The sequence below is a fragment of the Chrysoperla carnea genome, chromosome 2 (assembly GCF_905475395.1).
Source record: "Chrysoperla carnea chromosome 2, inChrCarn1.1, whole genome shotgun sequence".
In the NCBI taxonomy this organism is placed as follows: Eukaryota; Metazoa; Arthropoda; class Insecta; order Neuroptera; family Chrysopidae; genus Chrysoperla; species Chrysoperla carnea.
The window spans coordinates 54,576,837-54,601,544 of record NC_058338.1 but is presented as its reverse complement, the minus strand read 5'-3'; the positions used below and the strand labels follow the sequence as shown (position 1 = coordinate 54,601,544).

Here is a 24,708-nt window from a genome sequence, read left to right as displayed (position 1 = left end):
ATTTTCTCTCTATTCAGATGGGATTTACACTTCTTCCATTAAAATTAGGTAACTAGTAGAATTATATTCTATACATATATACTTATATAATACAGTACGTTTACTGTTGGATTAGTTGTACAGTGTTAGTATTATATACACATCGGATTTGGATAGAATAGTTAGTTTATAATAAATCAAGTTAGATTGTAAAATGTCGACAGATTGTGAACGGACATTAAAATTTTTAATCTTACGATTTTATTTCCGTTATTTTACAAATTAATAATATTTACCTATCAAATTGTAAACTAGCGCATAACGAAATGCAAAGAGCGCTGATTGAAATGCAAAGAGCGCTGAATGGATTGGTAAACTAAGCATTATAGAGGGGAGATAAAAATAGAGATTTGCACAGTCAGTTGTTACCTTAGCCTAAGAGAGCTTAAAGAAGTGATGCCTAAAGTTTGACTTTCTTTCGATCTAGGTTTTTTTTTGAAAGGTATACCAGCAGCCCACAATAATGAGTAGAAATATACAATATGGAAATTAATTGAAAAAATATAATTTTATTAGTCAAAGCGGGAAGCTTAAAAATGATGTACATTCACTTGGGACGCGATTCAAATAAGAAGATAAGAGAATAGAATTCAAATAAACGGTCCGAAACATCGGACAAGACTTTATTATATTATAAAATTGATATATTATTCTTGTAATATTTTGATTGAAAGCAGCCAATTGTAAGAATTATTTAAAAACAAGGAAAAGCTTTAGTTTCTTAACTTCACTAATTTGGCTTTATTATTTTTATTTATTTCTTTATTTGATTTATTTGATTATGTGAACAATTTGAATAATTATACAATTTTATCATGCGATTTTTGCGATTAAAGCCCAAAAAAACGTTTTCCCGGTGTGGGCCTTCTCGAATTTTCCTAGATATGTAGCCTATACCAATCCTAGGAACACCTTAAGGTCTAGTCTTGTGTCAAGTTTAATCGAAATCGTTAGATCCATTTTTGAGAAAACCCCAAAAATCCTGTTTTGGCTTAGAGGGAAGTACCCTTAAAAAAGGCCTAGGGAAAAAATGAAAAAATCGTCTGAAATTATGACCAAACTAAACCTATGTACCGAGTTTGAGAAAAATCGGTTCAAAATTGAAGGCTCCAACTTGGTAACAGACATACCGACATATCGACGGGCGAAACATTTTTTAAAAACCACTTTTTTGGGATCAGGGACCCTCAAAACGTATATTTCCGTTGAAACCCCGATATCGATTTTTTTTTCGATCACAATACTTTATTATATTTATAATATAATAAAGTAAAAATAAGTATAGTTATGCTCGTTCTTTGGCTTCCTTGTTATTCACTTTTTAAAAAGTCCTATAGCTAAACCAGAAATAGACGTACTGTATGAAAAGAACTATAATATATATATGTACAATCTATTTACGATAATACTTATCATATATGTACAGAGTGATCTAAATATTCAATAAATTATTCATAAATAATAACTTGGCTTAGAATACAACTAAGGTCGTTAGATAAATCTTATATCATCAAGCATTTTCTTTATTGAATTGAATAACACTATTATTAAAACTGTATTCCTTGATTCAAATAACGGTAAATGTTTTGTATTTGGCAGATATGGAACGAACTAGCAAACTTAAACGAATAGGGCTCGTCATTTTAAAATCACGACTCACTTTTATTTCGGACTAAATGATTTATAAACGATGTGATAATATTAATCAGAAATATCTTCTATATTTGTCCAACTTATTCTTGTCAGTTCAAAAAATAAACTCTACACTTGCGCTTATGACGTGATGAAAAGACGTATTGACAAGACTTAACCACAAATTAACCTGATTAGGTTTCTGTGGCCTTCAGTGTCTCAAGATTTTATGTACATATACAAGTAATGTACTGGTGACACTGTAACTTACGATCAAGTTATTGCCGAAAAAAACGAACAAGTCTTGGATACGCAAAAAAAAATGGACTGAATCGGGCCACCCAAGACAAATGTGAAACTACTCCTTCTTTATATTGAAACGAAATTTAAATAGATTATAAATAATTGCGTAGAATAGCAATAAAATATTATAAACATTGTTATTACATAAATTCTGTTTGTAATTCTGATAAAAATTTAATATTTTCTTCATTTAGATCTAGAGTGCCACCGTTGAATGGAAAATGGAATTATTGTTAATTTTTCGCACACGACCGCCATTTGTGATTGAGAAATAGAATGGTCGTTAAAGTTTAGTTAGTACACGAACGCTACCTGGGAAGAAAGAGAAGAAGAAGACATTAACATTCCACATTTCCACATTTAACATCGTAACAATCCAATGTCCTGACGTCACGTTTTTTTACCAACCCACTCTCTATATTAATTTTTTCATACATTACTAGTTTGATAAATAATAATATATTTATAATTTTTTTATAAACAATTTTTTTTTTCACCTTTTTTAGGTTTACAATTTTTTTTGGCCGAGTTTGTTTGTTCATAAACTAAGAGTACATTATCAAAATATATTCACGGTATCTATTTTCATTTATAACGGGTACATAAATTCATTGGGAAACAGAGAGATAAAAATACAGACAGTACTATAAAGAATATTTTTTATCAGGTGCAAAAAGTTCTTAGAGAACTTTGCCGATTTGATGTACCATTATCGAAAAAAACCTATCTCAATTTTAAATAATTTCATAAACAATAAATAGTATCAATAGGGGATAATCCTGATGTCGAATTTGCCTTATTACCTACCCGTGAAAATGTAAAATTAGCCTTAATTCTAAAAGAAAATTTGAATGTGAAATTAAAATTGATTAAAAAAAAAAAAAAAAAAAAAAAAACGAAGAAGAGATTAAATTTAAATCAAAGATCCCATCTCTTTTTAGCAAAACAAAGTTTTATGTGTAATCTCTATGGCGATACCCACGTATGACGTCACTAGTGGGTATCTTCCTCTTTGTTTAATTAGGAATTTAAAACGTTCATATCTTGCATACTAGTCAAGATTTTTAAAACCAACCTCACTATTCTGCACTTCCAGTGAGAATTCTTCACCTGAAGTGATAAAAAAAATAATGTCCAATCCCCTTTTATCATGCGAACTCGAGAGAAAAAAATGGGAGAAATTCTCTACTGTATTATTATGCATATTACTGCATTATACGATTACAGCCGTTTCGGGACACCTTATGTACAGTATGAGAAAAACAATTGTAATTAAAGACATGTGACGGCATTCAAAATTTGCTAAAATTTTATATTTTTATTTTTTTATTTTTTATTTATTTATTTTTTTTTTTGGGTGAGTAAGTCATGCAATTGAATTAATGCCGAAATTATTATCATAATTCTCACACTGTTCTTTAAATTTTATTCTATAAAATTGGAATACAGCCAAAAGTGGATCATTCAATATCAGAACATTGCACAACACACACACACACAGATTCAGAGCGAGCTTACTATTAAAGTCTTTTCTAAAGTATTCAAACACATTACAGTAATGTGTTTGACTAAATTCCTAAATAATAACTAGCTACTTATGTTTTAAGATGAGTTTATACTGATAATTTAATATTTTACCAAACAAAATGAATATTTAATAAATTTTGACACATTTATCTATTAAAAGCTAGGTATTTTAGTTTTAAATGACTGGTTTGTAAATTTGGTTTTTAAGGTGTTTACATGTTTAAAATCGTAGTCTTTAAACGATACTCTCTATTATTATCAACAAGTTATATATATATATATATATATATATATATATATATATATATATATATATATATATATATATATATATATATATATATATATATATATATATATATAACTGGTTATAAGACTAGAAATACGTCCGAATAGTACAAGAAGCTTAAACTACCTAATTAGTTTTTGAAAGACCAAACTGGAAGTTTGGCGGCGCATCGATGAGTAGACGAAAACGTTTCAAGGGTAAAAAAGTAAACTGTTAGTGTAACGAATATCGCGGAGGAATTGTTTTTTCTTTTTTATGTGGATTGGACGAAATAAAAGTTCCAATTTACTCTAATTTTTCCACTGTTTATACCATGCATATATGTAATATGCAAGGTATACTAAGTTTAGTCCCAAGTTTGTAATGCTTAAAAATATTGATGCCACGCACAAAATTTTGCTATAGGTGTTCATAGAATCAGCTAATTAGTCCATTTCCGGTTGTCCGTCCGTCTGTGGACACGATAACTCAATAACGAAAAAAGATATCGAGCTGAAATTTTTACAGCGTACTCAAGTTGTAAAAAGTGACGTCGAGTTCGTAAATGAGCATCATAGGTCAATTGGGTCTTGGGTCCTTAGGATCCATCTTGTAAACCGTTAGAGATAGAACAAAAGTTTAAATATAAAAAATGTTCCTTATCAACAAATAAACAACTTTTGCTTGAAAAATTCTTTTGTAAACATCACTGTTTACCCGTGAGGGCGCCAATTAGGCAGAAATTTTATAGTATGTACCATACTCAGTTATGTATGTGTCACATGTATGTATGTGTTATGTGATAAAGAAATCAACACTGACTATGCATGGTATTTCAACAATTAATTCAATCAATTGTTTGTTTTCACTTGTTTTAGATTGGTATTTAAACTAATTTTAGAAATGGTTTTAGTCTGCAATAATGATAGCCTGTAATAAGATTGAGGAATATACAAACAATACTTCGGACATTCGTACGTATAATCTGCGCATATTAATTTAGTTGTTTCTAAAGAATAATTAAAAATGCAGTGTTAGTGATAATAATTTTGAATTTTCAAACAATTGGCTTTATTTTCGGAGGACTGTTTCGTTTAGAAAACGTTATAACTTCGTCTAGTATAACATTTCAATTTTTTGCTAATATTAATTTAAGAATTTTAAAAGTTGTATTTCACGTCTTCTCCATCTCTTTTATATACAATATGATTTTTTAAATAAGATAGATGAGAGTTATTTGAAAATGTTTTTGCAAAATTCAATTATCTGTAGGTAGAAGCCTATTTTCCATAAAAAAAATTTGGTCAAAAAGAAATCTTTGGAAAAAAAATGATGCTTGCATAATTCCTTCCTTTTTAAATACATGGGTCGAGATTTTAATACTAGACAAATATATCGACCTATCAACCGTTTTAAGCCAAACTGGAACTCTTATATAGTATTTTTATTTGTTATAAGAAATAAGATTTTGCAACGGTTTTGGTACACAATTTCAAATTTCACAATCTCATTTGAGAGATAATTTCATTCTAATGCATGGGTCATAACAAAATTAACTAATAAAAATTAATGAGCAACAAAATTAGTGAATACCAAAAGAATAAAATAGATAAAGAACCACAAATAGAATAAGAAAGAAAAAACAAGAACAATAATTTATGATCTATAGTAGCCTCTTATCATAACCTTTTGCAACTTCATGCTTGAAACTGGTATTTGGCAGCAGAAGCGATTCTTTTCAAACAGAGTTAGTCTTCTCGTTAAAGATGAACGATCTCAATTTAAACCGCATTATCGCACTAGGTTAGTATATAAAAAACATAACTGATCTGGTGAATTGATTCTATGCTCAATGGGATTTAGGAACAATAGAACGAAAATATTTCTGAAATAGTCGTATCATATTTTTGGGATTTAATTATTTGACATTAAGGAGTAGATATGAGTTCCCAAAATTGTATGAGCAGATAGCTGGAGATGGATTTATATATACTTATAGACGAGATATACGCCCTCCGAACTTTTTCCAATACCTACTCATGTATTTCGCGAAGATAGGTGTAAGAAATTTGATGTTAAGATTGTAACACCAATTAAGACGATCGTTATCTAATGATTACCTACCTGTTCAGGCTTAGCGATTCAGCCTTCCCGGTCGAGAAAGCCTCCCCTAAAATATTACAATTTTGGGGATTTATATTTATCACTTGATTGACGTTACTCGGTTGAGTCTTGGTGGTAAATGGCAAATAGTTCACTAGTTTGATTGGCATTAATACCTCGATGCCATTAACTGGCTGGCATTAATATCTCATGTATCTCCCGGACCATGTTAATTAAATACTAATTTTCAAAGCATTTACAACGTAAATAAACATTTTATCTGAATACTCATTTGGCACTCTATAAATAATGTATGAAATAAAACTTTGAATAAACAAAAAATCAACTCACTCATAGAGAGTATTTGTTTACTATTTTAGGTACAGCATATAGTACAGGGGAGTGTTGTCTAGGTCAGCCTTTTGTCTAGATAGTTTTTTTGCTTTCTTTAATCTTATGCGAGATATTTTTTGTTTGTGTCTTTTCCTCAATATGAAATCAATATGAAATCTGAAGCAAAACGAAAAACAATTCTCAATTTGTACATATCAGTGAAACAGAAACACAGAACCATTGTGAAGGATAAGTAGGATCTATACAAGGAAAATTATGCCCAGCGGGTAATGAAATTCCATATTGAAGGAATTTTTATATATAAGCCCATCGTATCATCATAAAGAACTCCGCGTTGAAAACTACTCGTTAAAAAGTTTTGGCGTCCTGTGAATTTCTTATCAAAACGATCTAAAGAACATTTTGGATAGTTTCACAGATGCCATTTTTCTAGTCATATAATTAAATTATAATATATTAGTAGATATTATTGCCCGTAACTCGAAAACAACTCGTTAAAAATTTTTGTGGCCGTGAGAGCTTTTGATTAGAATGATCCTTTGGTACTCGTTAAGATAACCATATTGGCTTGCGAGCATCATTGGCCAAACAGGCGATGAGGTCGTAAAACATACGCAAAACAAGGTTGCTTTGGGGAGATGTTTGGAAAAGTGTTAGAGTAATGAGCTATTTCATTCTCTTGAGTACCTACCGAATAATAATCAACCAGAAAAAGTAAAAGAATTAAGAATTCATTAAACTACCTTCCCATACTATTTCACTTATTTCAGCAGATATTACGTAATTTTTCAACGATGTTGCAACCTGTTTAATCAACTTGTGATAGTAGTACTAGGATTTGCCAGAAATGAAAGCTATGGAGATGTGATAAAAGTATGAGCTTGACAACCTTCTCATAAATGTAAATACCGTTTTTGTGAGTTAAATTTGAGTAGACTTAGAATTTATCTGTTAGCTCTCATAAAATTTAAATCCCTTTCCAACATTGTACATACTAGTTGAAAATATTATGCATTTTCAAATAAATAAATAATATTTGTAATTTATTAAACCAAAATGCATTTTGCATATTACATTTATTACATAACAGGATGCTGTAAGTTGTTATGAATAAAAGTTTGTTAGAATTTATATTTAATTTTCGAACAAAATCTAATCTACTTTCGGAAATTTACTTTACGTTGATTTAAGAAAATTTAATAAAGTGGTTTTGATTATATTTTCTAGTTGTAAATCGGAATAAACATAGTATTTTTACATTAAGAACCTAGACTGCCAAGTTTTTGTTTTGCTGGATTAGATTATCGATATGGAAAAATAATAAATCGTAAAGAGTGGTTTTGCGAATCTTTTTGATATAAGTAGGGGAGATCGGGTACCAAAGTAACACTTTGTACTTTTACCTTGGTTGCTGATTAAGTGTTAGTATTTTGATGAAATTATTATATCCATATATAAATTCCGGACATGCTCTTTACATTAGTATCTTCATTTACCTTATAATTGTATATTTTGTATGAATCACATAGATTTAAAAAAATTGTTAATTTCGACCACGTTAGCGGGTCTAAAGTACCACTTTAGCGGGTCGAAAGTAACACGAAAGTAACAGGACAAAGAGGTTTGAAATAAATATGCTACGATATAATAAATACACAAATGAATTATTAGAAAATTTTATATGAACAAGAAAAATAAACATTTGCATTCAAAAATTATATATTTTATGAAAAGAAATCTACAGTGTGTACTCCTCGAAAGAAATTTTCTTAGTTTAAGTAGTGACAATGAAGATTAACCTTAAAACGGGTGATGGTAGGCAAAAACGAATTAAATCATTGTAAAATCAATCTAATCAAGAAATAATATGCAAACATATGTAAATATCAAATAATTAAACTTTAAAACAAGACAGCGCAAGACGCATGTGGCTTCGGATTGTAAATGAAGAGGACACCACCGGCTACCATTTGACGGCAGTGAAGCGGATTTTTGACTTTTCGTCGATAAATCTACAGAGCATTTGTTCCTTTCGACCCGCCATTACTTTTGTATCCGCTCTCCTATAATACTATTGCTTTAAGAATTCAAGACATCTTTAAAATATTAGGATAGGATAGAAGTTGGGTATAAATTAAAATTCGGAATTATTCTTATTTCATTCAGACGAAATAATTATTTTCTTTCAAAGAAAAGAATTAAATTTTTCTGTAAAGTCAGGTAATTTTAATTAGTTTTTGGAGTATTAAATATTTCGGCATACCTATTTCTAAAATAATAAATTTTATCGAAATCTTATTAATAATTGGTGGGAATTATTTCGGATATTTCAAGACAAAATGTTTGTTTTGTTTTCAAAATATTGTCAATGCAAACCCATTACTATTACTGTTATTGTTTTTGTGTCTCATTAAATAATATTTTTGTGCCTATAATATTTCTTCGCTTACTAAATATAAGTACTACTACTTTTAAGAAATAATAAAGAAAGAAATACGAAAGTGAGGAAAGATTATTCCAAGCTTATGATCTGGAAAACTACAAGTAGATACCTAATGTACAAATATTTACATTTATTTCACATATACATATGTTGTTAAATAAACATTTATATCATAGGGTACATGTCTAGAAGCGAAAGAGTTTTTTTACAAACAAGGCCAAATATTATCTTATATATAAAATTCTCGTGTCACGGTGTTTGTGGTTAAACTCCTCCGAAACGGTTTGACCGATTCTCATGAAATTTTGTGTGCATATTGGGTAGGTCTGAGAATCGGACAACATCTATTTTTCATCCCCCTAAATGTTAAATAAAGCATACTTTTATTGTTTAGAACCCTTTCGATTATAAGTACAACTCCGAACACTTATAGTAGATAGTTATTTTTATTATATAACTAACAAAATGTTTCCTAGAAATAATATACATGGCAAAACAACGTTTGTCGGGTCAGCTAGTATAATATAAAAAGAAAAGAAAACGGAGCTTTCGTTTTACACAAGTCGTTTTCAGGCCTTTTTTTTTGATTAGGGATATATTTCTATTTATGTTGATGTTTATATCGCGTTGTTAAGAATCTGATTAAATTATATTGACCAGATATTTTTTATTCAAGTTTAAAAGTCTTCATTCAATTTAAGGTATTTATATAAGCGTATTATATGGAAAACCCATCTAAAATCTAAAATATATTTTAAATATATTTCAATATGCTTTATTTGAGAGTTATCGTGGGTATTGAGAATATCGAGAGCAGATTTAATATTTAGCTTCCAACCCATGTAAATAATTTTTATAGACTTTTGCTCTAGTAATGCATGTTACTCAGATTTTCTTATCTTCATGTGGTTTACATTATTTACAAAAGAGAATTCTAATTATTCTTCTCACGAGAGGTTTGTTAGAAATGTTTCTTTACAAATTGAAAATCAGAAACTATATTTTATCGAATAGGTACAGTAATTGTAAAATGTGACATACTTTGTAAAATTTAATTTTATAAGTACATACATATTCCTTTGCACAGTACATTTTATCGTTTTACGAAATATTTAAAACAATAGTTATAAAGCAATATACTTTTAAAACAATATACTTAAAGTTCAAACCTGCAGAAAAATTCGAGAGCAAAACCATTGAAGTAAGAAATTTTAATTACTTTTGAATTTTTTTAAAGGAAAACCAGTATAATAGATTTTTTTACAACATCAAATATTTTAGAAAGAATATTTACTATACTAGTCGATCGATCAAGGCAAAGCTGAAATCGCTGGATATAATGACGAAAGTATCTATGCACTAAGAAGATTTTACAAATTCATCCCCTAAGTGGTTTAAATGAGGGTCGAAAGTTTTGATGGCTATGAATTGTATTTTTACCATTTTTAACATTTTAACGTTTACCACTTTCACAGAAATTTTAAATTTATGGTTCAAAATGATGCTCATAGATGCGGAGTGAATGTCCCTTGAAATTTTATTTTTTTAATTAAAAAAGAAATATATCTTTATAAATGATAACTCATGTATTATCCTGACGTATGAGCTATATTATTGTAGAGTTTCAATCAAATCTTTTCAGTTATTTTTGCGTGAAAGCGTCACAAACAAACAACTTAACTTTCACATTTATCATATATAGAGGTAAGGATAGGAATTTTAGAAATAGATACATATAACCAACCCATCACTTGTTTAAGACGTTTCGTCATTTGCATGTGGCATGCTCGTTAAAAGCTTCGCTTCTATAAAATTGCAATTTTTAATAAAAAATAGAAATGTACGCTTAAATTCAGGTGGATGTGTGATTCCACTTAACCAGTCTGTTAAATATTAGCAAACGTTTTGATTTTTGATTTTTAATATTATACCACAAAAAATATATTCATTATGTTAGAGAAATATTGACATATAATTGATTATAGTTTTTTATTACAAATTTGTTGCATATTTGAAAAATAAGGTATAATATTTGAGTGCTAATTTTTTTTTTATCGATATTGAATATTTAAATTGCAGTTATATACGATATATATGATCATATTTAATCATCCAGGATTAAAAATGTTTAATACACATTCAAAATTTTATTTTATACATTTAAAACCTTAAAATAATCCTTGCAATAGCGTAGTGTGGGCTACTACAACTCGATGTGTGCTAAAAACAGTCAGCTCTTTTGTATTTCACTCAATTTTTATAATTTTCTTACTATTGGAAAGTACTCCTAAAATAGTACCTAATTTAAAAGAAACTTAAAGCTTAGTGTTTGAAGATTCTAAAACTAACAATTCTACGGAAGAGAAGTTTACTTAATAAGTTTATTCTTTAAGATTTTACCTTTGTTTGAAATCGTAAATAATGAGAAAGTAGAAAATATAATTCTAACAAGGTCAAATAAACAAATATGGAAGGCTTTGTGCACCCCCATAGCATCTCCAAATAAGGCTAGAGGATTAAGATGCAGCATCCGCACACTCTTTTAAAAATTTTGGACAGCTCATCTAATGACAAAAATAAAAATCATTTTTATGGTACTCGATAAAATGAGTATCCAGTAATTTTGGGGTATCCTCCGCAATCAAAAATTTTTGAGGATTCGTAAAAACTAACACTCATAAAACAATTTCATAAAAAATTACACCAAATAAGAAATTCTAAATGTATTTTATCAATGGCAATGTCTGCTGACAGACACTCAGGCTATGCCTTAAATATCTGCTGCAATATTGAAAATGTGAAACTCACAGGGCTACTTTTTTTAAGTTTAATGTGGTTTTTAATACCTTTCTTCGATACAAAGTATATCTTGAAGAAAAGCTTGAATAATTGGGCAGTACTAATCATAAGAAAAAAAGGATTGAGAGGTGTTGTGGGACACCCGGTAGAAACTACATTCCTTTTCTACCTTGGTCATTACAAATGTAGCGCATATTTTTTTATTCATAAGATATTTTTCTGTAAATTTAAGGTATTAATTTTAGCCATCTTTCTGATTAAGTAGTTACCCAAATATGCGTACATTGGTTTGATCAGAATATTGATTATGACATAAAATAAAAATTGCATTATACTTACTTAAAATAATCTCTAGTTTTCTTTAACTTCTGATAACTTTCATAAATCCAGCTTTTTAAATGATAAAACAAAAAATTTTGCATTTTTTCAAAGTTCATGTCAATCTGAATTGCTTGAAAAAGTTTTAGTTTATAGGTAACCTAGATATCAGTTTTTGGTGTCTGTTACAGTTTTTTTTGGTTTTAACTACCAACCAGCAAACAAATATCGTGCGATAGGGAACCAAGTTCCAAAAAAAAAAATTCGGTAAGGTAATTAAATGAGTAATATTTCAGGTATTCATTATAAGCTCATTTCGCTCAGTATTTTCATCTAGAATTACTATGTAATCACAAAGAAGTGACGACAGTTACGCTTTACTCATTTTCTTAAAAAAAGAAAACTGCTATGTGAGGAGGATAATCAATCCACCCTCCTCCCAGTAACGCCGTGTAGATACTAATGGTCATCCCTCCCACTCCCGTATGAGCGTAGCGTGGTATGTGAATGACCACTAAGTCAAATTTACGCTTGATCATTCTATTTGTAACATTTCGAAGAGTAATTTATTTAAAAAGCAAAAACGATTACTATCTATTGAAAGTCTAATAATTTTTTATAAAAATAATGTTAAAAGTAATCGTCTAGAGACTATCATGGCATATAAGCGATGTATAATGGTATGAGAAAGTTAGCTTAAAAATGAACGGATAAACGAACACACGGGTAGACAGACAGGCGGATGAATAGACACAAGAGTTATATCATCCGTTTATTAGATAACACATACATTCCATCCATTCATTCATTCACTCACTGACTCAGTTTGCTATGAGCAGTAAATGAGTTGATTATGAACCATCATCCAACGAGCTTTGGGGGAAATGAAATGCACACTGTATATACATACCTACTCCAGGAAGTGATGAGGTGATCGATTTAATTCCCGTGGTACGGAAACAGGACATGATGATGCTTCTATAATACAGCTTTAGTACAGCTTTCTATATTATACTGACTGCTTGATATTTGTGTACTGATGATGTATTTCTCTATCTATTCTATGTATGTCTATCTCTGTTTAATGCTTGTTATGCTAACAATAAGCGAATGTAATATGATAAATACATAGGTTGTATCATTTAAACTACGCAATTGTTTCTTTAATGTAATTCATCGGTAGGTACTATCCTTATAGGAAATAACTACAGAACCAATATTAGTTGGGGACCTGGAAGAAAATTGTTGTGTATTGTTAAAATCGTGTTGAACGCATTCATTTTTAGTTTTTTTTTTTTTTTTTTGAAAGTCTGAATGTAAATAAACGAAATACTGCGTATCATGTTAGGCTCATTCGTGGATCAAAAGATTGGAATCTTCACACTATCAAAATTACGAGTATTCGTGAATCCTAAGTTTCTGCAGCTCCAGAGTCGATGTGGAGCATTTTCTCTCATTGGACATATATATGGCAAAATGACTATTTTCGTGATAGAAGGGGATGTAGAAATCCGACGAAAAAGTGGACCTTAACCGTTTCGAAGCAACGGAAAGTTCAAGCATCCATTTTTTATTAACTGGAAAAATAGGGGTTGGCAGAATAGGAGGGGGGTACGGTTGAAGTAAAACAGGAAAAAGTGGATCCTAATCGAAAAGATTTGAGTGGGATTTTCATGTTATAACATGTACTATTATGGAAAATAGAGGCAGAAACCGCAGACAGGCAGTATGACAGTAATTTGTAATCAAGCGTGAGAGAAGTCCCGATAACTGTTGTGCAACAAAGTGAAAAAAATTTGTGCCGCTTGCCTAATAACTTCCATAACGACCACACAAACGGAACACAATACTGGCAGGCATTTGCTTTGACTTTCCGTTGCTTTCAAACGGTAAGGGTTCTCTTTTAACGTGTGTCACATGAGAGAAAATGCTGCGCATCAATTCAGGAGCTTATTTACTACCCGACAGAGAGTTGGGGAAAGTTAGGGAGCCTAAAATAGAGTTTCTTAGCCTTGGACTTAATTTATATCAAGGCTTGGTTTAATATATTGATGGAGACTAAATGAAGGGCTGAAGTATGACTGAAAAGCGTGTTTTTGTCAGGTAGAAGTACGAATCTGAAAATTTACAATCTATTCGGGATAGTTTATAAATAGAAATATAAAAATTCTGATTCAACGAAACATTTGGATTTTAGAATAGGTGTAGGTACGTGTGGTTCCATATCTATGAGGACTGCAAACATAAGTGAAAACCTAAAACTTAAGAAAAGTTGAGTTTTCTTGAATTTTTTAATTAATTATTATATGAGTAATTTAAATTTTCTTATTTTGAAAATTGTATAACCAGTCTTGGGTGTAAATGCAACGGCCTGTCAAAATTTCCAATCAATTTCTATACAATGGGTATAATAAAAAAAATAAAAAGGCAATAGAACACAATTTTCTCAAGCGGTCTTACATCTAAGTACCGACTGTGTTCAAAGTCGCTCAACGAGGATAAAGAAGTTTTCCTTTCAAAAATTAAGAAATTGGCCATCGTTACATGCGTTCTTAACTTTTATTATAAAGCCTTTAAACTATCCAATATGAATAACTTGAAAGCTTTATCTACAGAGCTTTTTACATGAAACAATCTGTACATTTATATAAATTTTGTGTACATAATTCCATGTATATTTCGACGTTATGGGATATGTTACACTGATAAAAATAATATTTATCCTTTAAAATACCGACAGAAAAGTATACTCTATGAATGGATCATGATGACAGAGAATATTTTTTGTTGATTTTGTTAGAATTTTTTTAAAATATTATTTGAAAAAAAGAAGCACTTTAACCATTTTTTAATATTTTTTAGTGATACATAAAGTTATATTAAAATCTAATAATTTTTAATTTGAGTTAAGATAATAGCAAACTTCGATATTGAGATTTGAAAATCTGTTGCCATTAGTAAAAATAAAACCTCTTTTTGCATTTATAATCATTGGATGACCACATTTTCTTACTTTTCTGGGTCTACGCATAACACTTAAGTTAAACACTAAAAGTTAATAATTTTAATATTAAAAGATAAGATACATAATTGTTATTTTTAATTTTTCTTTAAAGGCTTGCTATATTAATTACGCTTGAAAACTATTATCATATTATTAAAAAAATATATTTCTGGGGGTTTGGGATGATGTTTTGTGTATTTGAAAAATGTTTTGTGTATTTGGTTTTTATCGGTACCTCTTTAAAGTTTCGAAATCGGATTATCAATATCCTTTTTTATTTTATAGTAAATTTTATTTTAATGATTCATTGTTAGTTTTTTAACGGACTATAAAAATGGAGAAGCTTTTTAATGGTCTGGCCTTTCAGATAAACTTTTAAGGCGCCTGCAGGCCGCTATTTGTACTAGTTTTCGAAAATTTTTCGAAGTATTTTTAAAAGGCCTACTAGTCATCTCTCTATCTATTATATTTTTGGAAAAAATTAACCCCAAAGTTTTGCCGTAATTTGCCCCTTTACGAGAAAACAATTATGTTTACGAAAAATTGTTTTAAAAAAAAGTTGCTTATTTTTTTATACGGTAATTTTTTATATTTAAACTTTGTTCTATGCTTGCTCTAATGGTTGAACATGAGCAAAACTCATAATTTTAACATTTCTGAAAACCATGTAAATGTTTCAAGCATAACTATTACAAATACGGAGCTGCGGTTTGGGTTTAATTGTTTCAAATTTAACATACATTGAAAAGTTCACAATTTTTGGATTGAACTGAAAAAAACTGAAAAAAGTCCGAAAACACTCCGTTAAGGTGTCCAAATAACATACCAAATAAATAGCTTTACATCACGTTTTGCAATTTTAGTTGTTTTTTATGTAAGATTTTACTGGCGTATTATAAAAAATTTGAATTTTGGATTATTAATTTGCCATTTTTTGAAGTCAGTTCTATTTTTTAAGATTCATTTTAAAACAAGTGTTTTTATGATGGGATCTTATTATAATGAAAGTTTATAAATATTAAATTTCATTTATTGCTTTTTTTCTTACATTATATAAAGAATCTATCGCCATATAGAATTCGATTTACGACTATCAGATATATATCAAAATTCATTGCTTACACTTGAATAATTTTTCAAATTGTATACCGATTTTCATATGAAATAAATTTGTTGATCGTAGTCGTTTTTTATCAGATTTAATATTCTCACTTATATTTTATACTTTTTTTTGTTCTTTAAATTAATCCGGAATTGACTTTTTAAATACATATTTGTTTATTATAAAAAAAAATTAAGTGTTGAAATACAGTAACTCGAAAAGCTCGAAGCTTCGAAAAGAAGTCTCATTTTAAATCTTTTGTGTTCAGTTGGAAATAAGTTTACATTTCTTATGTAGTTTAATAAAATTGCATGTAAGTTGGATACACCTTAGTTTTAAATTTTAAAAGGTCTAGTTCCAGCTTAGTAGAATAGTTAAATAAATCAATGGTATGGGTTTGGTTGGCATTGCTCTATAATAAGGAGTATATATGAAAGATTCTATGTTAATTAGCGAATTTCCGAAGGAAATGCAGCTATTGCTTTTGTACTGCTGATGGAATTTTGAAAAATAGATATACATATATGTATGTATACGTTTATGTGTCTGTAAGCTTTCGAGTAGTCGCAATTTGAGTCCGATTTGTATCAAATTTGGTATCAAGAAAGGTTTTGGTATTTGAAAGGTCACGTTCGTTAATGAAAACTACCGATAAACAAGGGGTGGTGAGTGTGCAAAGTATAAAATTTTGAATGTCTTTCAAAATATAAAAATATTTTTGTATGCTTTAATCAGTTTTAAGCAAAAAAGTACTCTTGCAATTTTTTCTCTAGTCGCTTAGTTTTCGAATCAAAAATTCTTGACTTCTAAAAATGAAATATTCGATTTTAAGAAAAATGTGTTATTTATTCAATCCTTGAGGGAATTCGCTTAGCTAATGCAGCTCCTGCGCTGCTTTTTTAACATTGGACTTGACGAAAATAAAGTAACAACTTCTTTCTCCAGTATTTCTTCAGCCTGACTTTGAAAATATTTTACTTATTGGAACGGAATTTAATTCTAATTGTCAAATAAATAAATAATAATTTGAAGATATTTACTGCACAGTGATTTTAAGCTCAAGAAACGTAAGTTGGTCATTAAAGTGACATAAGGTGGTAAGTGAAAAATTTTCTTTTAATCAATTAGCGAAGTTTTTTTCCGTTTGGATATAATTAAGTATTCAAAATTTTCACAGTAACTGCATATTTTCGAAGCTACCAAAAAAAAAAAAAAAATTATTTTTTTGTAGAAACGTTCAACAATTTAATAATGGGAGTACTAAATATATTTATATTTTTTGAATTAAAATATTTAACTAAATTTATTGTTATTTTATTTAAGGTATATTTTAAGTAAAAAATAACATTAACTGTAATTAAATCGTTCATCTTAAAGCGTATATAAATGTGACCGGATTATTATAAGAATCGTTTTTAATGAATCTAGTCAGATTGGAAAATAACATTAGATTGTGAACAAATGTTAAGATTTACAATCTATTTGCGTTAGTTTATTAACTAACAATGTTTACCAGTTAAATTGTAATTTAGAGCATGACGAAATGCAAGCAGCGCTCGCTGCAATAAAATGATAAATAAGCAAGCTTATTTTTTGCATGTTATTTTATTTTAGTTTTATTGTTTAAATTATATATTTAAAATGTGATTGGACGAGTGATTGGACGATAGAGTACATATTCGTTCATGAACTAACGACTAAAAATCGTTAAAATCTAAACTGAAAGTTAGCCATTGTTAGTTTATAAGCCTACGAAAATAAAAACGATAGATTGCTAATCCATTTTTTTTGTTCACAATATATCGACGATTTACAATCCGACTAGATTTATTATAAACTAGCGACTCTTACAATAATACGGTGACGTATACAAGTTTTACTCAACAACCGAAGTTTTCATCTGTATAGATATCGGTATACGTATATTGTATGTATGATACAGATCGGTATACCAGATTTTAAATATGACACAATTTTTTTTTAACCGCATAGGAGAATTTTGATAAGTTAAATGTTTATATCCAGAAATATCCATTTCCTTTTATTACGTCCAACATACTTGCAAAACTCATAAATAAGCTAAAAATTGGAATTTAGATTAATTGAAGAGGTTAGTAGGAATGGTACTTAGTCCTAAAAATGAATGGAATATTATGAATGATATCCAAATTATTTTCCAATTTCGAAATAGTTACGATTTTTTAAATATATTGCACGTGCCAAAAGGGTTGAAATACTTTATTTCTTCAGAAAGCTTGACTCTTTTGACGTTTAGGAATATTTCAGAAGTGTTTTCAATCGATTCATACATACATACGGTCTTCGAACGATTAAGGTGCAACAAAAAGATAACGAATCCTTCGAAATGTTATCGAGCGAGTTGAAATGCAACTTTCTCCGCCTTTTTATTATCACTGTAATACTTTGAAGTTCCATTCAAAACATAATTCTGAAAATGACACCCAAGTCCAACAAATCTTACGGTTTATTATGTTAGGATACTGACTTAAAGTATCGAAGGAGCTTAAAATTTTAAATGAATATAGACCCGGGGATAGAAATGGAACCTTAATAAACGATTAATACATACTTGACTCGCAATTCACGAAATCGTCATTTGATGGGTTTCGAAAATTTTGTGTTTTCAAATGACCATGATAACGTCATACTTAAACTATCGGTCTGAAAAATCGCGATGGTGGGAATTTGTCGGTAACAATAATACTCATTAAACAACTAAATATTTTGTCGGGCAAAAATACTGCACTGATGAGCTTATCTACGATCTCGAATATGTCGTACCTATTTAAGTACTTTTATTTTTGAATACACACATGGTTCACAATTTTTAGCATCTTTATACCTTATGAGTATGTATGAACTATTATTTAAGTGCTTCAAATGGCTACTTGTCTTTCGAATCGTAAATATTGTTTTGTTTAAAAATTAAAAAAAAAAAAGAGCTGTATCATTGAAAATTTGTATATTGTTCGACATAATAATATTGTAGCAAAAGATAGTAATTTGGTAAAAGCCATATATGTAATACTAAAGGTATATGGGCAGTTCCTATAAGTGGAAGGCGTTCGGACTAAGTGAAACAGATAGTGTATCGTTCTCTCACTCTTCCGATCGAATTTGTCAGCTCTGCGCATGCACTATTTAAAATTTTTAAATGGTAACCATGGTTACCATATTTTAGAGAATTCTCAAGCATGCGCAGTATAGATAAAATGTCTCGAACGAGAGAGAAAACAAATATTGTCGGCACCGTAAAGTTTGGACATTCTTTCCCGTACCAACTGCCCATATACCTTTAGTATTACATATATGGTAAAAGCATTCAAAAACTACAACGTTTCTTACAATAATTCCTTTAATAATTTAAGAGTTTATTGAACTTAAATGTAAAAAAATGAAGATTAGATATATTGAAAAGTTTTAGTTTATTTAAGTCAAGAATTTTCATCAGTTTTTTGATAAACCTCCCTGTATATTATTTAATCGGCAAGGTAGTGGTCTTTAGTTTAACGCCGTCATGTACAGAGCTTTAAGCTTCATCCATATCTTTGTATATTTTAGTGTTTATTTGTAATAGTAGGTAGCAAGTATAAAGTATTGCTTGATAACACCAGTTCTATATACACACCGCTTCGTCTCTCCGCTTGTCTAATATTCTTGTATATAGTAACATTTTAAATGCTAGTGAAAGTAATACTATTGTCGTTAAATATACAGGCCATTCTATCATTGGTACTCACGAATAATTTTGGGACGTATACAAAAGTGTTTAAAAAGGGAGTTGAAACCCAATTTTGGAAACCTTTAATTTATTTACGAACTAGCTTTTACCCACGGCTTCACCCGAGTTTTTGTCCTTAAATAACTGGTAAAGATTATTAAATAGTAAATAAAATAATATGAAACAAACAGAAAGAAGGAGATACAATTTATGGCCCCATTTTCAACCAAAGTTATTAGACATACTTCTTCCAAAAAAAATAATTTGTTTAGAAACAAACATATTAACTATTGCTTAGAAAATGGATATAAATAAAGAGAAATAGAATTTAAGTTTCTTTTAAACTACTTCTTTTCAATGACACATAAAAGTATAATATGTGATTTTGGTTGAACAGATGTCCATAAATTGTTTCTCCTTCACCCTGTTTTATGAAACGTCAAAACAAAAAGTATAATTTTTTAAATATATTTTTATAAATTATAGCTCATCTGTTATTCTGGTAGTGGTATATGTAGTTTCTTCACGAAAGCGTAACAAACAAACAAACAAACATCTTTACTTTCTCATTCATAATATACAGGAATTGACCAATGTGTGTTTACAAACCATATTTTATCCATCTAAAATTGCTTTTTGACTTTATTATGCATGTCTTCAATACATTTGGTTATTGTTCTTAAAGATTTTCTGTGTCTCTTACCGTTTAAAAGTTTTTAATTATGGGTAATTTTTTCAAAGATACAGGACTCTCTCGCTCTCTCTCTTTTTCTTTCCCCATACATATGATCAATGGCCAAAAGGAAACCTAAAATACCTCAAAACATGAAGCTTTTTTAAAATTCTATCAAGCTTCATGGCAACTATATTTTACCTCTAAAACATAAAGAAAACGAATTAGGGATCATATTGACGAAAAAGCTATAATACTATAAGGAGAAAATATTTTTTTTTTATATTTAAAAAAAATATTTTATACTCTATAAATTGTGATCCAGGGTACAATAATCTCTCACACCAAACGTAAATTTATTTTACCCGATACCGGGAAAATTCGAGTTTGTCCAAAGTCAAACTAAAAATATTCTCATCATATAAAAGCCACCTACTTAGTTCCAAATATGGAGTAAGCAAGGTTAAAATAAACATACTGACAATCTTTGTAAGATCACCCTTTATAAAATGAGTATGTATTGTGACGACAGTTTCTACGTAGGGTATTTATTGCCGTGTCATTTATTTCGTTTACCGTTGTCTCGTACATCCTTTTTTTGTTTTTGTCTAATGTTGAAATATTTTTCATCTACCTAATACTTAAATACAATATGGGAAATAAATTTTAGTTTTTTTGCAAAATGGTATGTTGAAAAGTTTCACTGGCATCGAAACCAAATTTTAACTGATTTTATGTTTGGAATGCGCAAACAGAAAATATGATCGTTTTGAATGAGCATAGTGACGACATTGACAGACTTTAAACTTTAGAGGTAGATAAATGGAAGTTTTATATGATGGGGCATTGGGAGTTTTCAACATCAAAAATTAGATTAAGCAGTAAACTATATATAAAATAATTCCGGTTAATTTAAACCAGAATTATTTGGGGATATTTTCAGAATAATCCCCTAGAAGTGGTGGGAATTGCTTGATCAAATGGACTTGATCAAATGTAATAATGTATATAATATTTTTAAACGTTTTTACAATTTTTAAAAGTACCATCACTTTTTGATAAGATCTATTTCAAATATATCTTTAATTAAAAATAGAGATTATTATCAAATCAAAACAAAATTTTAAAACCTTCAATCATACTGATGCACTGTTTTTACTTTAACACTGCAGGCCTCAAGGGCCCATGGCTGCAATTTTTTTATAAATTGTCTTCCATTTTTTCCTATTCATTGCCTCTTCTTTTCAGTTCTTAATTCCGATCTGTTGAAGATCCCCTATTGTGGCTCCAATCCACCTTCTTTTCGGTCTCCCTCTTTTCCGTTTTCTACCCTCTCCTTCGGTAATCATTTGTTTCGGAATTCTTTTACGGCAACCGACAAATGTGTCCCAGCCATCCTATGTGCCGTGCTTTGATAACTAATAATGTTGGGCTTCTATATATTACATAAACTTCTTCATTTGCCCTTCTTCTCCAAAGCTCACACTCATACTTTACACCTTAAAAATTTTGCTCAAAACTTTCGTCTCGCAAATCAGTAATTTATTAGCCACTGCCTAGTTCATGGCCCACGTTTCCGATCTATAGACTACCGTCAGCATAATTATTGTTTTGTAAATCCGGGCCTTCACCGATCTTGATACCATTGGGGATAGGAAGATGCTTCTCAAAGTACTGACGAATTTGCTTCCTTTTTGAAGCCTGCTATCAATTTCCATCTCTTCATCAGCATTTGCAGTAATTAAGACACCTAAGTATTTAAAATCTGAAATCTGTAACATTTTGTAAGGAGTACGTTTTCCTAGGTGTTTGAATTTTTTGATCACTTTCAACATCGCTATCGTGGTTTTGTAACATATTTTGTTTTACTTTCATTAACTGTTAACCTATATTGTCTAGCTACATGCTCCTGATATTTAAAAACGTTCTGTTATTCTACTTTGCTTCTGGTCATAACAGCTAAATCATCTTTAGAAGCAAACATGTTTAGTTTCGAAAATATCTTACATATTACCTTCTTCTTATATTCGTTGCAAATAATCAATTGATCTCCATATCTTTTTTTTGAAATTTTGCATTAATTTAACTCTCGATAAAAATTTCTTTAAAACACATTAAGAGTATTTCAGTTAAATTATTTCTAATATAGGTAGGTATTTTATTTCTAAATAAATTAAAATGTTTTATCCCACACAAATTTTAACACATTTATAGATATAGTATTCTAGAAAATTGCTTATATAAACGTATGGTAAGTCTTGAGCCTATATATTCCCAAAACACATTCCCTTCATCGTTCGTAAATTATACTTTAGTCAGTATAAAATGTATATATTTATTTATTTATATCCTGTAGGAAGTATTAAATGACATATACACTTTTGAAAATCGTATAAACCCTAAGATTAAGTGTATATCTTGAAACCTTTATTTTATTTTATTTTTTTCTTTTACGTTTTTATCAATACAAATATTGTCTTTAGTTAATAATATTGGTAAATGCAGTGAATGTACACTTTCACTTAATATTTTTCATTTGTATTTTGTAGGAAAATATCAAAAAAATTTTCGGTTGAGCAAAGGATATGGTAGGAAAGTGTAAAGTTAACGTACATTTTCTAAGCTTACTTGCAACAAGTAAAAAAGGCTTCGTACATTTGACATTGGATTTGACTTTTTGTTAAAATTTCTTTAAACTTTAGATACAGGAAGGATTTTCTATCCTTGATCCAAAAGTCCAAATGTGCGGAATTCTATAAAACTATTCATTTCAGAATTACTGCTCTTAAATTACTCAATAACCAAGTTTCTTATTTCTATATGAATTAATACATATTGATTGCACTATTCTCTCATAGATTGAGAGCCGATCGTAAATTTAGGTGAGTAGAACCGACCCGCTTGAAAATATATGTAAACGATAAACAAAAAACCAAAAAATCAATTGATGTTAACTGACCTTGCGAAAACCCACCCGTAAATACGGCAAAAATCGTTGAAGTGTGGTTAAAAGAGACAGTTTTTCGGTTATACGCGTCCCAGACTTGACTATGTATGTTGGATAGAATTTTTATTGTACTTCAAGGATTTGCTAACTTGCCTAGTCGAAATCTGGACAAAAAAGGACGTATTCTCTTAAAACCTTTGAAAACTATTATTGACAGTAAGGCGGGCATCGCGGATTGTGCATGCTATACAATGCAGCAGTCGGTAATTCGTAATATCGCTCACGTATAACTGTTACATACTTACAGCACTTTCACTTAAAATATACTCAAACTTAAACTATAATAGCGAAACACTTCAAAATAGAAATATGATGTTACAATTATTCGTTTTGTATTTTGCAAGAAATGAAAATATTCAGATATCACATTCAACATAGTTTCGAATGCCGGGAAAATTACCGACTGTTGCATCATAGAACATGAAAAAATTATCAATGGTTTTAAGGGCCTAAGTCCTTTTCGCCCTGATTTCGACTAGGCAACTTAGTAAATCCTTCGAGTACATTAAAAATTCTATCCAATGCACATAGGCAAATCCGGGTTGCGTATAACCGAAAAAGTGTCTCTTTTAACCCGTATTTACTGCTTAAATCTATTAAATATTTTTCAACGATTTTTCCCGTATTTACGGGTGGATTTTCGTAAGGCAAGTTAACCTCCATTGATTCTTTGGTTTTTCGTCTATCTTTAACATATATTTTCAAGCGGGTTGGTTACACTTCGCTAGATTTATGGTCGGCTCTTTGACTATTAAAAAATAATAAATTAATTTTATTTGACATAATTACAGATTTCAGTAAAAGTAGTCATTTGGAATTACCATAAATTATAGATTTCTGTAAAAATAGTCAATATAAAATATTTCATGGTCATCTTTTCTAATATACTCAATGAATAATTATGACACATTTAAAAAATAGAAAACCATACATATATTTTACCTGTGTAAAACAATCCTTACCATTATTTCGAGTGTTTTAAGCCCAGCGAAGTGGGTGAGTATCACTCTAGTAAAGTATAAAAGAGCCAAAACGGTTTCAAACCATTCGCTTTAGAGGTATTATTAAAAATAATTTGTTGTGAAAGGAGTATTATTTTCAATCAGTTCAATATATACAAATTGACCACCCGGAGTTCATTGCAACGTACAAAACCAAATTGGCTTTACTATATTTTTCTTGTGCATTATTCACCTTTTCATCTCTTTCTCATTTCCGGAAGCAACTAATGGAATTTTTTTATCGTGGATGGTGGATGATCTTTGTGTATTAAACTGAATTTTGGATAATAAGCTATAGATTTGTATTGATCAGGCCATAACTTACTCAAGCACTTTATTACTAATTGGAAAATTTTAATTACCTGCCTAACGGCTTCTTGATTTCACACTTGA

The 24,708-nt window shown here is 29.5% G+C and overlaps 1 protein-coding gene across 2 annotated transcripts in view; it reads right to left on the bottom strand.

The window, feature by feature from the left end:
• The window catches only part of LOC123291979 (neurexin-1), a 357,550-nt gene that overhangs the window by 97,020 nt on the left and 235,822 nt on the right, over window positions 1-24,708 (bottom strand). The gene's annotated exons all lie outside the window — the stretch shown is intronic.